Raw genomic sequence first — 10,758 nt, 5'->3', positions numbered from 1 at the left:
CCCGGCCCCTCACCTGGCGGGCTGAGTGTCAAGAACAGATCCTTGACGAGTACTTCTACCCTGTCTCCCTACAGCAAAAGCCGCTAGGAGACACATCCCAACATAGAATAACTCGAAACGGAAAATTACCTCCTTTTTGAAATCTCCTGTGTCTTACATAAGCAAATACGATCGTTTTCTTAATTTTCTTCAAATTTTATTTTCTTTAATAAATAATTTTCTCCCTAATCGATTTTTGGATATAATCATCTTAAAAATACGAGGAATACGTAGATACCATTGTTTTCATGTGAAATTCAATTTTATGATTTCCGAAGTAGAAACGCCGATTATTTTCAACTAAAACCGGAAGTAACAGGAAATATTTTATATCAGGAATCTATTTCGGCCTAACACCGTTTCCTGCTGACTTCAAATCAGGACTCAAAAGATTGTATCGGTTGCCTTCTTTTGAATCTAAGCATTTATTAAAAAATAGTTAAGCAATAAAATAAATAGAAATTTTATTTATTAAAGAAATTGGCACGTTTTATGAAAAATCATTGTTTAACGTTCATTTAAATTTTCTGCGAACCTGCATTCACCATCTTAAATTTATATTTACTTCCGTTACAAATCGAACAATGACTTCCAAAAAAAAAAATAAAATAAATAAATAAATAAAAATTTAAAAAATCCGGTCATCATTTTGTTAAAGCAGATTATGTAAACGAAAGTAAGTATTTTTATTTTTTTAAAGATTTACAAAAAAAAAAAAAAAAAAAAAAAATATGCCATGAACTTTCTAAAAAATCTCACATTTTGGACATTTTTAACAAGATCTGATAAAACAAAAAGTAAATAAAAATTTGGCGGATCTGTGAGAGAGTGCCCACTATTTTTCACTTAAAAAAAAAAAAAAAAAAGAATAAACGTAAATGTTTACTTTAACTACAACAGAAACCCGACCAATAAAATTTGGTTCTATGAAAGTTTTCGGGGTCGCTGACAACGAATCTGATATTCAAACCCGTCACAAATTTACCATTTGCATGGTATTAACCCCTGAACCCTCGCACTATTTTGCGCCATATCACTAGGTGTGTCAGAAATTTCGTGAAAAATATTGAATAATTCCACCCCGTCTTTCCTCTTTTCCTCGAAAAATGTAATTCAAGCCCTAATTTTTTTTTCAATTAAAAGAGCAAGGACCAAGGTTTCATTAAAAAAAAAAAAAAAAAAAAAACAACGTGGCTTTAAAAAAAAAAGGTTTTAAACTTCGAACTTTACAGTCAAATTTCTAAAAAAAACACTACTTTTTTTTGTTTTAAATTTGAATATATTATTTATTAATCTTTTATCTTCAATTTGTGATATATAAAACTTTGGTGAGTAAATTATTTACTTTTTAATAGACATTTCAAACTGGGGGGGGGGGAGGCGTAAATTGAAAAAAATAAAACAACGTTTGTCTCAAATATTATATTCAGTTTATTGGAAAGAGCATAAAATTTCACATTGAACCTAAAAATATTGTAAAAATTGAATCAATAGAAGAATTTTGATGGATTTTTAAAGTTTAAAAATTGAAAAATAAAATTCAATTAATTTCATTACTATTTAAAAAAAAAAAAAAAAATTTTATTACTTTTAAAACAACTTTAATAGTTTATTTTGGAAGTATAATCCATAAAGAAAATAAACAACCCACTTTTAAAAGAGAAATTATGAGTTATTTATATTTTATTTGCAGTTTCGTGTTAGGAGTGTCAAAAATTGTGATACACCTAATGAACCACATAACAAAATATAAATTTATATAAAATAAAATCTGAAGTAATGAACGACGCAACAAAATATAAATTCATATAAAATAAAATCTGAAGTAATGAACCACGCAACAAAATATAAATTGATATAAAATAAAATCTGAAGTAATGAACCACGTAACAAAATATAAATTTATATAAAATAAAATCTGAAGTAATGAACCACATAACAAAATATAAATTTATACAAAATAAAATCTGAAGTAATGAATCACGCAACAAAATATAAATTTATATAAAATAAAATCTGAAGTAATGAACCACGTAACAAAATATAAATTTATATAAAATAAAATCTGAAGTAATGAACCACATAACAAAATATAAATTTATACAAAATAAAATCTGAAGTAATGAATCACGCAACAAAATATAAATTTATATAAAATAAAATCTGAAGTAATGAACCACGTAACAAAATATAAATTTATATAAAATAAAATCTTAAGTAATGAACCACGCAACAAAATATAAATTGATATAAAATAAAATCTGAAGTAATGAACCACGTAACAAAATATAAATTTATGTAAAATAAAATCTGAAGTAATGAACCACGTAACAAAATATAAATTTATATAAAATAAAATCTGAAGTAATGAATCACGCAACAAAATATAAATTTATATAAAATAAAATCTGAAGTAATGAACCACGTAACAAAATATAAATTTATACAAAATAAAATCTGAAGTAATGAACCACGTAACAAAATATAAATTTATACTAAATAAAATCTGAAGTAATGACCCACGTAACAAAATATAAATTTATACAAAATAAAATCTGAAGTAATGAACCACGTAACAAAATATAAATTTATACAAAATAAAATCTGAAGTAATGAACCACGTAACAAAATATAAATTTATACTAAATAAAATCTGAAGTAATGAACCACGTAACAAAATATAAATTTATACAAAATAAAATCTGAAGTAATGAATCACATAACAAAATATGAATTTATACAAAATAAAATCTGAAGTAATGAACCACGTAACAAAATAGAAATTTATGTAAAATAAAATCTGAAGTAATGAACCACGTAACAAAATATAAATTCATATAAAATAAAATCTGAAGTAATGAATCACGCAACAAAATATAAATTTATATAAAATAAAATCTGAAGGAATGAATCACATAACAAAATATAAATAAAAATTGAAAAATACTGAACTCGTAAAATTCAATTAATTTCATTACTGTTTTTTAAAAATTAAAAAAATAATATTTCTATTACATTTTATACAACTTTAATAGTTTATTTTGGAAGTATAATCCATAAAGAAAATAAACAACCCACTTTTAAAAGAGAAATTACGAGTTTTTTTATATTTTATTCGCAGTTTCGTGTTAGGGGTGTTCCCTAATAAAATAAATATTTCAACACAAGCTACTGAATAAACGAACAAACGACTTCGTAAAACTTGCAAGCAAAAGGGTTATTGAAGTAAGGCAAGATGCCATTTAGATATAGCTGGGATAGAACTTGTCTACCTTTGCCTGGTAGTTATTCCCAAGTGGGAACCGTCGATACCGATGTAGGCAGAGAGAGAGAATGAGGAAACAGGTCCACTCTCTTTGACGTCTCGCAGTTTTGCGTGAGGGGGTGTCAAAAATTCCTACAAAAATTCTGATACACCTACCATATCACCATATTCGTTAATGCTACGTTAATGCTATTTTAAATGACAGGAAATATTTTTCATAAAATAACAAAAATAGTTTTCATCTCATTGAAATACTTTAAATAAAATAAAAAAATAGTTTTCATTCATAGTAAAAACTAATGCCAGTAAGTTTTCACGAGTGGTTTACAAAAACATTTGTTTTTCGTTCCTTTTTTTTTTCTTTTTTTTTGAGGGGGAGTATTTAATTATAGAATTTGTATGGATTTTGACAGGTGCTTCTGCAGTTTAATTTATCGTTTTTCCGTAAGTAACGTGCCAATATACACCGAGCAGAAGAACTATTTAAATTTTCACAAAAATTCTGTTTGAGGGGGGGGGCAGAGAGGGACGAGTGGTGTCGCTCAATATATGTTATTGTGACATAGGCTGACATATATTCGGTGGGTTTATAACAGTATTTTGTGTAGTTTTTTTTTATTTTTAACTCTTTTTCCCAAACTTACCTTGTCAAAGAGAGAGCCGGGCGCCATTTTTAATTTTCCAATACATCGGTAAACCCTGTATGTTTTTCGAGCTGAATAAACATGTTACATTAAAGAAAACATGAGAAAATTATCCAGTTAGGTAGAAAAGTAACTTATCTTGCCTTTGATAGCATTTACATAGTGACCCCCCCCCCAAAAAAATGGGACCCAACTCTAATTAGATCATGATTAGTTTATTATATTCAAAACATCACATCAAAACACTAGGGTCTTTGGCCTTTTTTTCTCCGTTGACTGTAAAATGCTCAGAAAAACAATTGAATGTTCTCTGTTTTTTTTGGGTCACCATGTATTTGCTATATATTTGTTTTTTGACAACTTTTTCAAATCTATGTGTACAGTAATAAAAACCCTATTTTTTTATTATTATTTTTTTTTTATTAAACTGTTAGGGGGGAGCACAGATTAGTTACCCTCCCCTCCCATGTTATATGGTGATTTTCCATCTGCTATGGCTTGAAATGTTTTTTTTTTTACATAGGCATCACCATTTATCAAGGCCAAGAGGCCACTCGAGGATAAGGGTTAAAGAGTGTACAGTAGACATTGGACAATATAGTAACCGTTAGTAATGGCGATTCGGTAAATTTGTTAACTTATATGGAACGGCTCATCAAAAACTTGTTTACGTTAGACTTGAAGACAACCATATTGTAGTCAGCTGCATTAATTCATGTGACTTTTAAGCTGCATTTAAGAATAGAATAGGGTTTCTCACCTGTGTTTATTTGAGAATTTACTCACTTAGGGAGAAAGTTGCAACAGGTTGCCCTGTTGCGACCTTCAAGGTCTGGAAACACTGATGTGCGTCCAACCTCTTATACTGCCAATGCCAAAAAAAAACAAAAAAAAAACCCATCGCCTATGCGGTATTAAGCCGTTTTAAAGAGGAAGCAGTCTGAAAATAATCGATTGGGTCGGACAACACACTATAGTAAAGTTGCACCAAATATTCTAGCAGTATATTATAAAGAGACAAATAAACTAAAAAACTAAAAATATAAACAAATGTGTCTGAGGACACAAAAATATATAATAACAAAATAAATAACACCAAAATATATAATAACGAAATAAATAACACAAAAATATATAATAACGAAATAAATAATACAAAAATATATAATAACGAAATAAATAACACCAAAATATATAATAACGAAATAAATAGCAGAAAAATATATAATAACAAAATAAATAATACAAAAATATATAATAACGAAATAAATAACACCAAAATATATAATAACGAAATAAATAACAAAACTATATAATAATTAAATAAATAACACAAAATATATAATAACGAAATAAATAACACAAAAATATATAATAACGAAATAAATAACACAAAATATATAATAACGAAATAAATAACTGTTGTGGTTGCAAGGTTAAACAATAATTAGTAAGGAAATACAATGAAGACGCAAACAACAAGATAACGCAATAATAAGTGTATTAAAGAAAAGGTATATTTACAATATGTACAAATGACGGTGTCGAGTCAGAGAGTCTTGGTGGGAGGACATGTACGCTCTTCGGCGTCACTTCCGGTGGCATTTGAGTAAGACACGCCAAGGCCAACCTAGGCTTGCCATTTATAGTGTTATGTTATTCGCATATGCAAATAAGTGGTTGCCACCACAACACCCCCCTCCCAAGATTTGAAGTCACACAGATTTCAATATCTTTTTCTTTTTGGGTTTACCATTAATGGTTCATTCACTTTTCTTTTCCTACCTGATCTTCGGGGTTCAGGTACATTTTGAGGCAGTTCCAAATTAAAAGATTCGTATATGATATCTATGGTGTCCTCCTCTTCGACTGTTGTCGTATCATCATCATCTTGGATATGACGTTTTTTTATCTGATTTAGGTGCCTTTTATGTATATTCTGTGGACCTTTAATCATGTATGTACAATCACCAATGCGTTTATCCACTACTCCACATTCCCAGTAAGATGTGTTATTTCTGTAGCACTTAAGATATACTCGATCTCCCGAGTTATATTTCTTTCTTCTCGTGTGTGTAGTGTTTCGGATAATTGCCTGCCTTGGCAATAGTTTGTCAAACGCTGATTTTACCTTTCTGGCAAACATCAGATCAGCTGGTGATATGTTTGATGGTGTACTAGGATGTGGTGTAATCCTATATACTTGCAAGAATTGTTGCAAAGCTTTTTCTGTTGGTGTTCCAATGGATTTCTTTAACGCTCGTTTTAGCGTGTCCACGAACCTTTCCGCGAGGCCGTTTGACCTTGGATGATACGGCGGAGTCGTGATGTGCTTCACTCGGAACGTGTCGCAAAATTCCTTAAACTCTGTGGATGTGAACTGCGTTCCGTTGTCAGTGACCAGTGTGTCTGGTACACCGAATCTTGCAAACAACTCGTGTAGGAACCCTATTGAGTTGTTCGTTGTTGGATTCCTGCAACGCATTACCTCCGGCCATTTTGTGAAACTATCCATTACAATTAAATAATAGTTTTCACCTACTGGACCAGTGAAGTCCATGTGGATTCTCGACCATGGTTGGTTGGTTTTCGGCCAAGGTTTGTGTACTATAGGTGGAGATTTTGCCGCTAACTGGCATCCTTTACATTTATCAATTGTTGTCGCTATGTCAGTGTTCATGTTACGCCAGTACACGTAGCTTCTCATTAACGACTTCATTCGATTTATCCCCGGATGTCCTGTGTGGAAATCTCTTAACATCCTATTCTGCAATGTTTTGGGTATTACCACTCTCTCGCTGTACAGTAACACATCGTCACATATGGAGAAAACTTCCTGCACCTTTGTGTCCGTTATAATTTTCTCTTTTATGTCCTTTATATATTCGTCTTTCTCGGCTTCCCTTTTAATGTCCGACAAAGTTACGGGTAGTTCCTTAATGATGTTTGCTACCATATTTTTTACTTCAACATTTGTCCGAATTGCTGCAATGACTGATTCTTCCAGATTGTGTTTCTGTGGTATCAGTCTTGACAGTCCATCCGCATGGCAAATCTTTTTTGATGCTAGATGTTGTAGCTGGAAATCGTAATTAAGTAGTATTGTACCCCAGCGCAGCAATCTATTTGCGGTGTATACCGGCAATCCTTTTTTTGATCCATAGATCGTGACTAACGGTTTATGGTCGGTTTCAAGTATGAATTGTCTACCATATAAATATCGGTGAAATTTAGTCACGGCAAAGATTATGCTCAACGCTTCTTTTTTGATTTGTGAATATGCCCTTTCGGCTGGTATCAGCGTTCTCGAAGCGTGCGCTATTGGTTTTCTAGACCCATCCGGCATAATATGTTGAATGCATGCTCCTAAGCCGTAGGAGCTAGCGTCACTAGCAACAACTATTTTTAAGTTTGTGTCAAAGTGCGTTAAGAATAATTCGGATGTTAGTGCGCTCTTTATTTTGTCAAAAGCGGTTTGACATTCTTGCGTCCAGTTCCATGGTGTATCCTTGTTAAGCAGATTATTTAAGGGGGCTCGCAAGTTATGCATTCCTTCAATAAAAGATTGGTAATAATTTGCGAGTCCTAAGAAACTCTGCAAGGTTGTTACATTATCGGGTGCTGGCATATTTTTTATTGCTGCAGATCTGTCTGGGTCTGGACGTCGTCCATGTTTGTTTATTATGTGTCCAAGATACTTAATCTCGCTCATACAAAAGTCACATTTACTTTCTTTTACTTTAAAGCCGAATTCTTGTATTCGGGTAAATACTTGTTTCAAATGTTCCTTATGTTCTTCTAGGGATTTGCTCCTGACAACAATGTCCTCCAGGTATGCACATGCGCACTCAATACCACTTAGCATGGTGTCCATCGCTTACTGAAAGATGGCAGGCGCTACTTTGATGCCAAAAGGCAATCGGTTGTATTTGTATAATCCCTTATGCGTATTGATGCATAGTATTTTTGAGCAATTCTCCTCGACCGGTATTTGCAAATACGCGTCGCTCAAGTCTATCTTGGAGAAGATATTACCCCCATTCAACTTCGTGAATATTTCCTCTGGGCTTGGTAGGGGGTAATGGTGATCTTTTAATAGGGAGTTGACCCCGGTCGAAAAGTCTGCGCACACTCTAACTTCGTCATTCTTTTTCTTTACGTATACGGTGGGGGCTGCCCACTCGTTGTGTTTTATTTCTGATAGAATTCCCGTCTGTTCCAATCTATTTAATTCTTTATCAATCTTTTCCAACCCAGCGAACGGAACATTTCGCTTTTTTCTAAAAATTGGGCTGGCGTTTTCTTTAAGTTCAAACGAGGCCTTTAATTCATTGCAGCGACCTAAGTTAGTCGTGAATGCCTCAGGAAATAATTCTTTTAAATCGTCTTTTATATTTACTGTTGTTGGAGAAGAACATTCTAATTTTTTACAGAATGTATTGATTGGCTTATCCCATAGTCCGAATTTCTCAATTAAATCTATTCCAAACAGATTTTCACTATTTTTTAGTACGAATATTTTTAATTTCTTTTAAATCCCTTTCAATTTTATCGGGAGGACAACTTCTCCTTCAAATTTTATACCACCACCAGTTACCGTCCGGGCTGCTTTACTAGTTTTCATCATGGCCGGTTTTCCCAACTTTTTCTACGTATTCAGGTTTATTATAGAAATATCGGAATCGGAGTCGAGTTGTAACTTTATTGATGTTTTAAATATTTCCACTTTTACGTATTTTCGCCGATCTTTGTCTAATTTTGTATTTGATTTTGTTTGCTGTACTCTCTTTCTGGTGTAATCTTTATATCTGCAGCAATCGCTTTTGTGTCCCACCTTCTTACAAATGTAGCATTTTTTCTTCTTATAAGGACAATCTGATTCCCAATGCTTTTCTGCACATCTCTTACAGTTATATCTAGGAAGAGGCTTGTTATATTCTGTACTATATTTATGGTTATTATCTTCGGAATATCCCATTCCATTGCTTTTCTTTGTAAAGTTCTTGGTTGGTGCGTATGGTTTTCTAACTTTTCTTACATATGCCACTCCGGATTCTTCTATATTTTTTTAATCCTTTTTTAGTGTAATGGCCCTTTCACAGTCCTCTGCTAGTTTCTGGAGGGTTAAATCTTGCTCAGATTCCAGCTTAGACAACACTCGTCTGCGTATTTCTGCATTTTTCGTGGAAACTAACCCTTGAGCGAAGATTAGACATTTAAAATCTTCTACCATTAGTTCTGCAAGCTTAAAATTATCGCAGTTTTTATTGACAACTGATGCGTATGTCAAATAATCTTGGTTGTCCATCTTTCTTAGATTCATGCACAGCCATCTTTTATGAAAAAGAGATATATTTGGATTAAATAATTCTTTTAGTAATTTTACAGCTTCCATGAACTCTAATTCCGCAGTTTTTTTAGGTAATATGTAATCTACGAATTTGCTGTGTTCTGATGTACCCAATTTTCTGAGTAAGAGGCTCACTTTCTGACTATTTGGCCAATTTTTACAGTCCAGTTGAAAAACATCCTCGTATCTTGTGTAGTATGCTTCAAAATTCTTCTCTTCCTCAGGCACATAATGAAATGTGTCCATGCTATTAAAAATAGTTGTATGGGAGAAATTAACACTGTCGACATTTTCTCGATTACTCTTTAATAGTTCCAGTGTTTTAGCAAAACGTTCATCTTGTCTTTCTTCATATTCCAATTGTAGTTTCTTATGCCTTTCTTCCTGTTCCAATTGCAGTTTTTTCTGCTTTAATTGTGCCATTTTCTGCTTTTCTTTTTGTTCCTGCTGCCATTTCAATAATCTGTCCTCTCTCTTTTCCTCGCGGTCAGCCTGTGCCTGTATTTGTGTTTGCAAAAGCTCGTTTTGTGTAGCTTGTCTGCGTTCATCCCGCTCAGCCTGTGCTTGTAAAAATTGCATGAACATTTTTGATAAGTCTTCCATGTTTTTTTTTTTTTTTTTTTTTTTTTAGTGTGTAGTTAAAAAAAAATATTGTACCATGTACAATATACACCGGTTTGGGTTACAACAAAAAAGCAAATTGCTGTAAGCTCCTGTTTTCAATAATAATATCGCTGCTTGCTATAATATATTCTTTTTGCGAGTCACGCTGCAAAAAAAAATAAATCTGGAATCACGAAATGGAATTGACTTTCCGTTTTTAGGCACTTACTAATAAGTAACTCTTTCCACAAAATAAAAGTTTGGCTTTTTTTTTTTAATTGAGTCACAATTGAATAAATGTATGCAGTACATTTAGTTCTTTGAGTTTTTTTTTTCTCTAGTATTTTAATAATTAAAATACCTCTTAAATTGAGATTACCTTTTTTTTCCGTGACGTTTTACTGTATTATCCGTTATTCAGTGACAACTTCAAGAAAAAAAATCCTTTCTTTGAATTTTAGTTTTAGCTGTGGTATTTCCTTTTAGTACCGACGTCAACCAAAACATTAATTAAAAAGTCCTTTAGTTGTTGTTTTGTTTATGGAGAACAGTAATTAGAATCCACTGGTGAACTTTTTTCGTAGGTTACTTCCTTGCTTTTCGTAATACGGGTCTGAGCTGTCGTTTTTGCGACAGAACAAAGTTCGCTTTTCGTTTGCAAGTTGGTCCTTCAGTAAGATTTGTCGTGTAGCGACAAAACAAAAATTCACTTTTACATTCGTTTGCAAGTCGGATTCCCAGAAAACGGCGTAAATTGTCGCTTTTGCCACGTTAGAGTTTTTTTTTTTTTTCACTTGAGTTGAAACTTCTCTTTAGCGTAAAATCCGTTTGCTCGTCAACACTTTGCATTCCTTAAA

General features: G+C 32.2%; 1 protein-coding gene across 1 annotated transcript in view; it reads left to right on the top strand.

Annotated features, from left to right (window-relative positions):
• The first annotated feature begins 477 nt into the window (after window positions 1–477).
• The window catches only part of LOC145270984 (uncharacterized), a 53,472-nt gene continuing 43,191 nt past the window's right edge, over window positions 478–10,758 (top strand). Inside the window, exon 1 of the mRNA XM_080126520.1 lies at window positions 478–715. The gene's annotated coding sequence lies outside the window, so the exon portion shown is untranslated. The remainder of the gene's footprint in view (window positions 716–10,758) is intronic.

Source organism: Euprymna scolopes, chromosome 46 (assembly GCF_053919585.1).
Source record: "Euprymna scolopes isolate OS-2025 chromosome 46, ASM5391958v1, whole genome shotgun sequence".
NCBI classification, from domain to species: domain Eukaryota; kingdom Metazoa; phylum Mollusca; class Cephalopoda; order Sepiida; family Sepiolidae; genus Euprymna; species Euprymna scolopes.
This window is presented reverse-complemented; position numbering and strand designations above follow the sequence as displayed.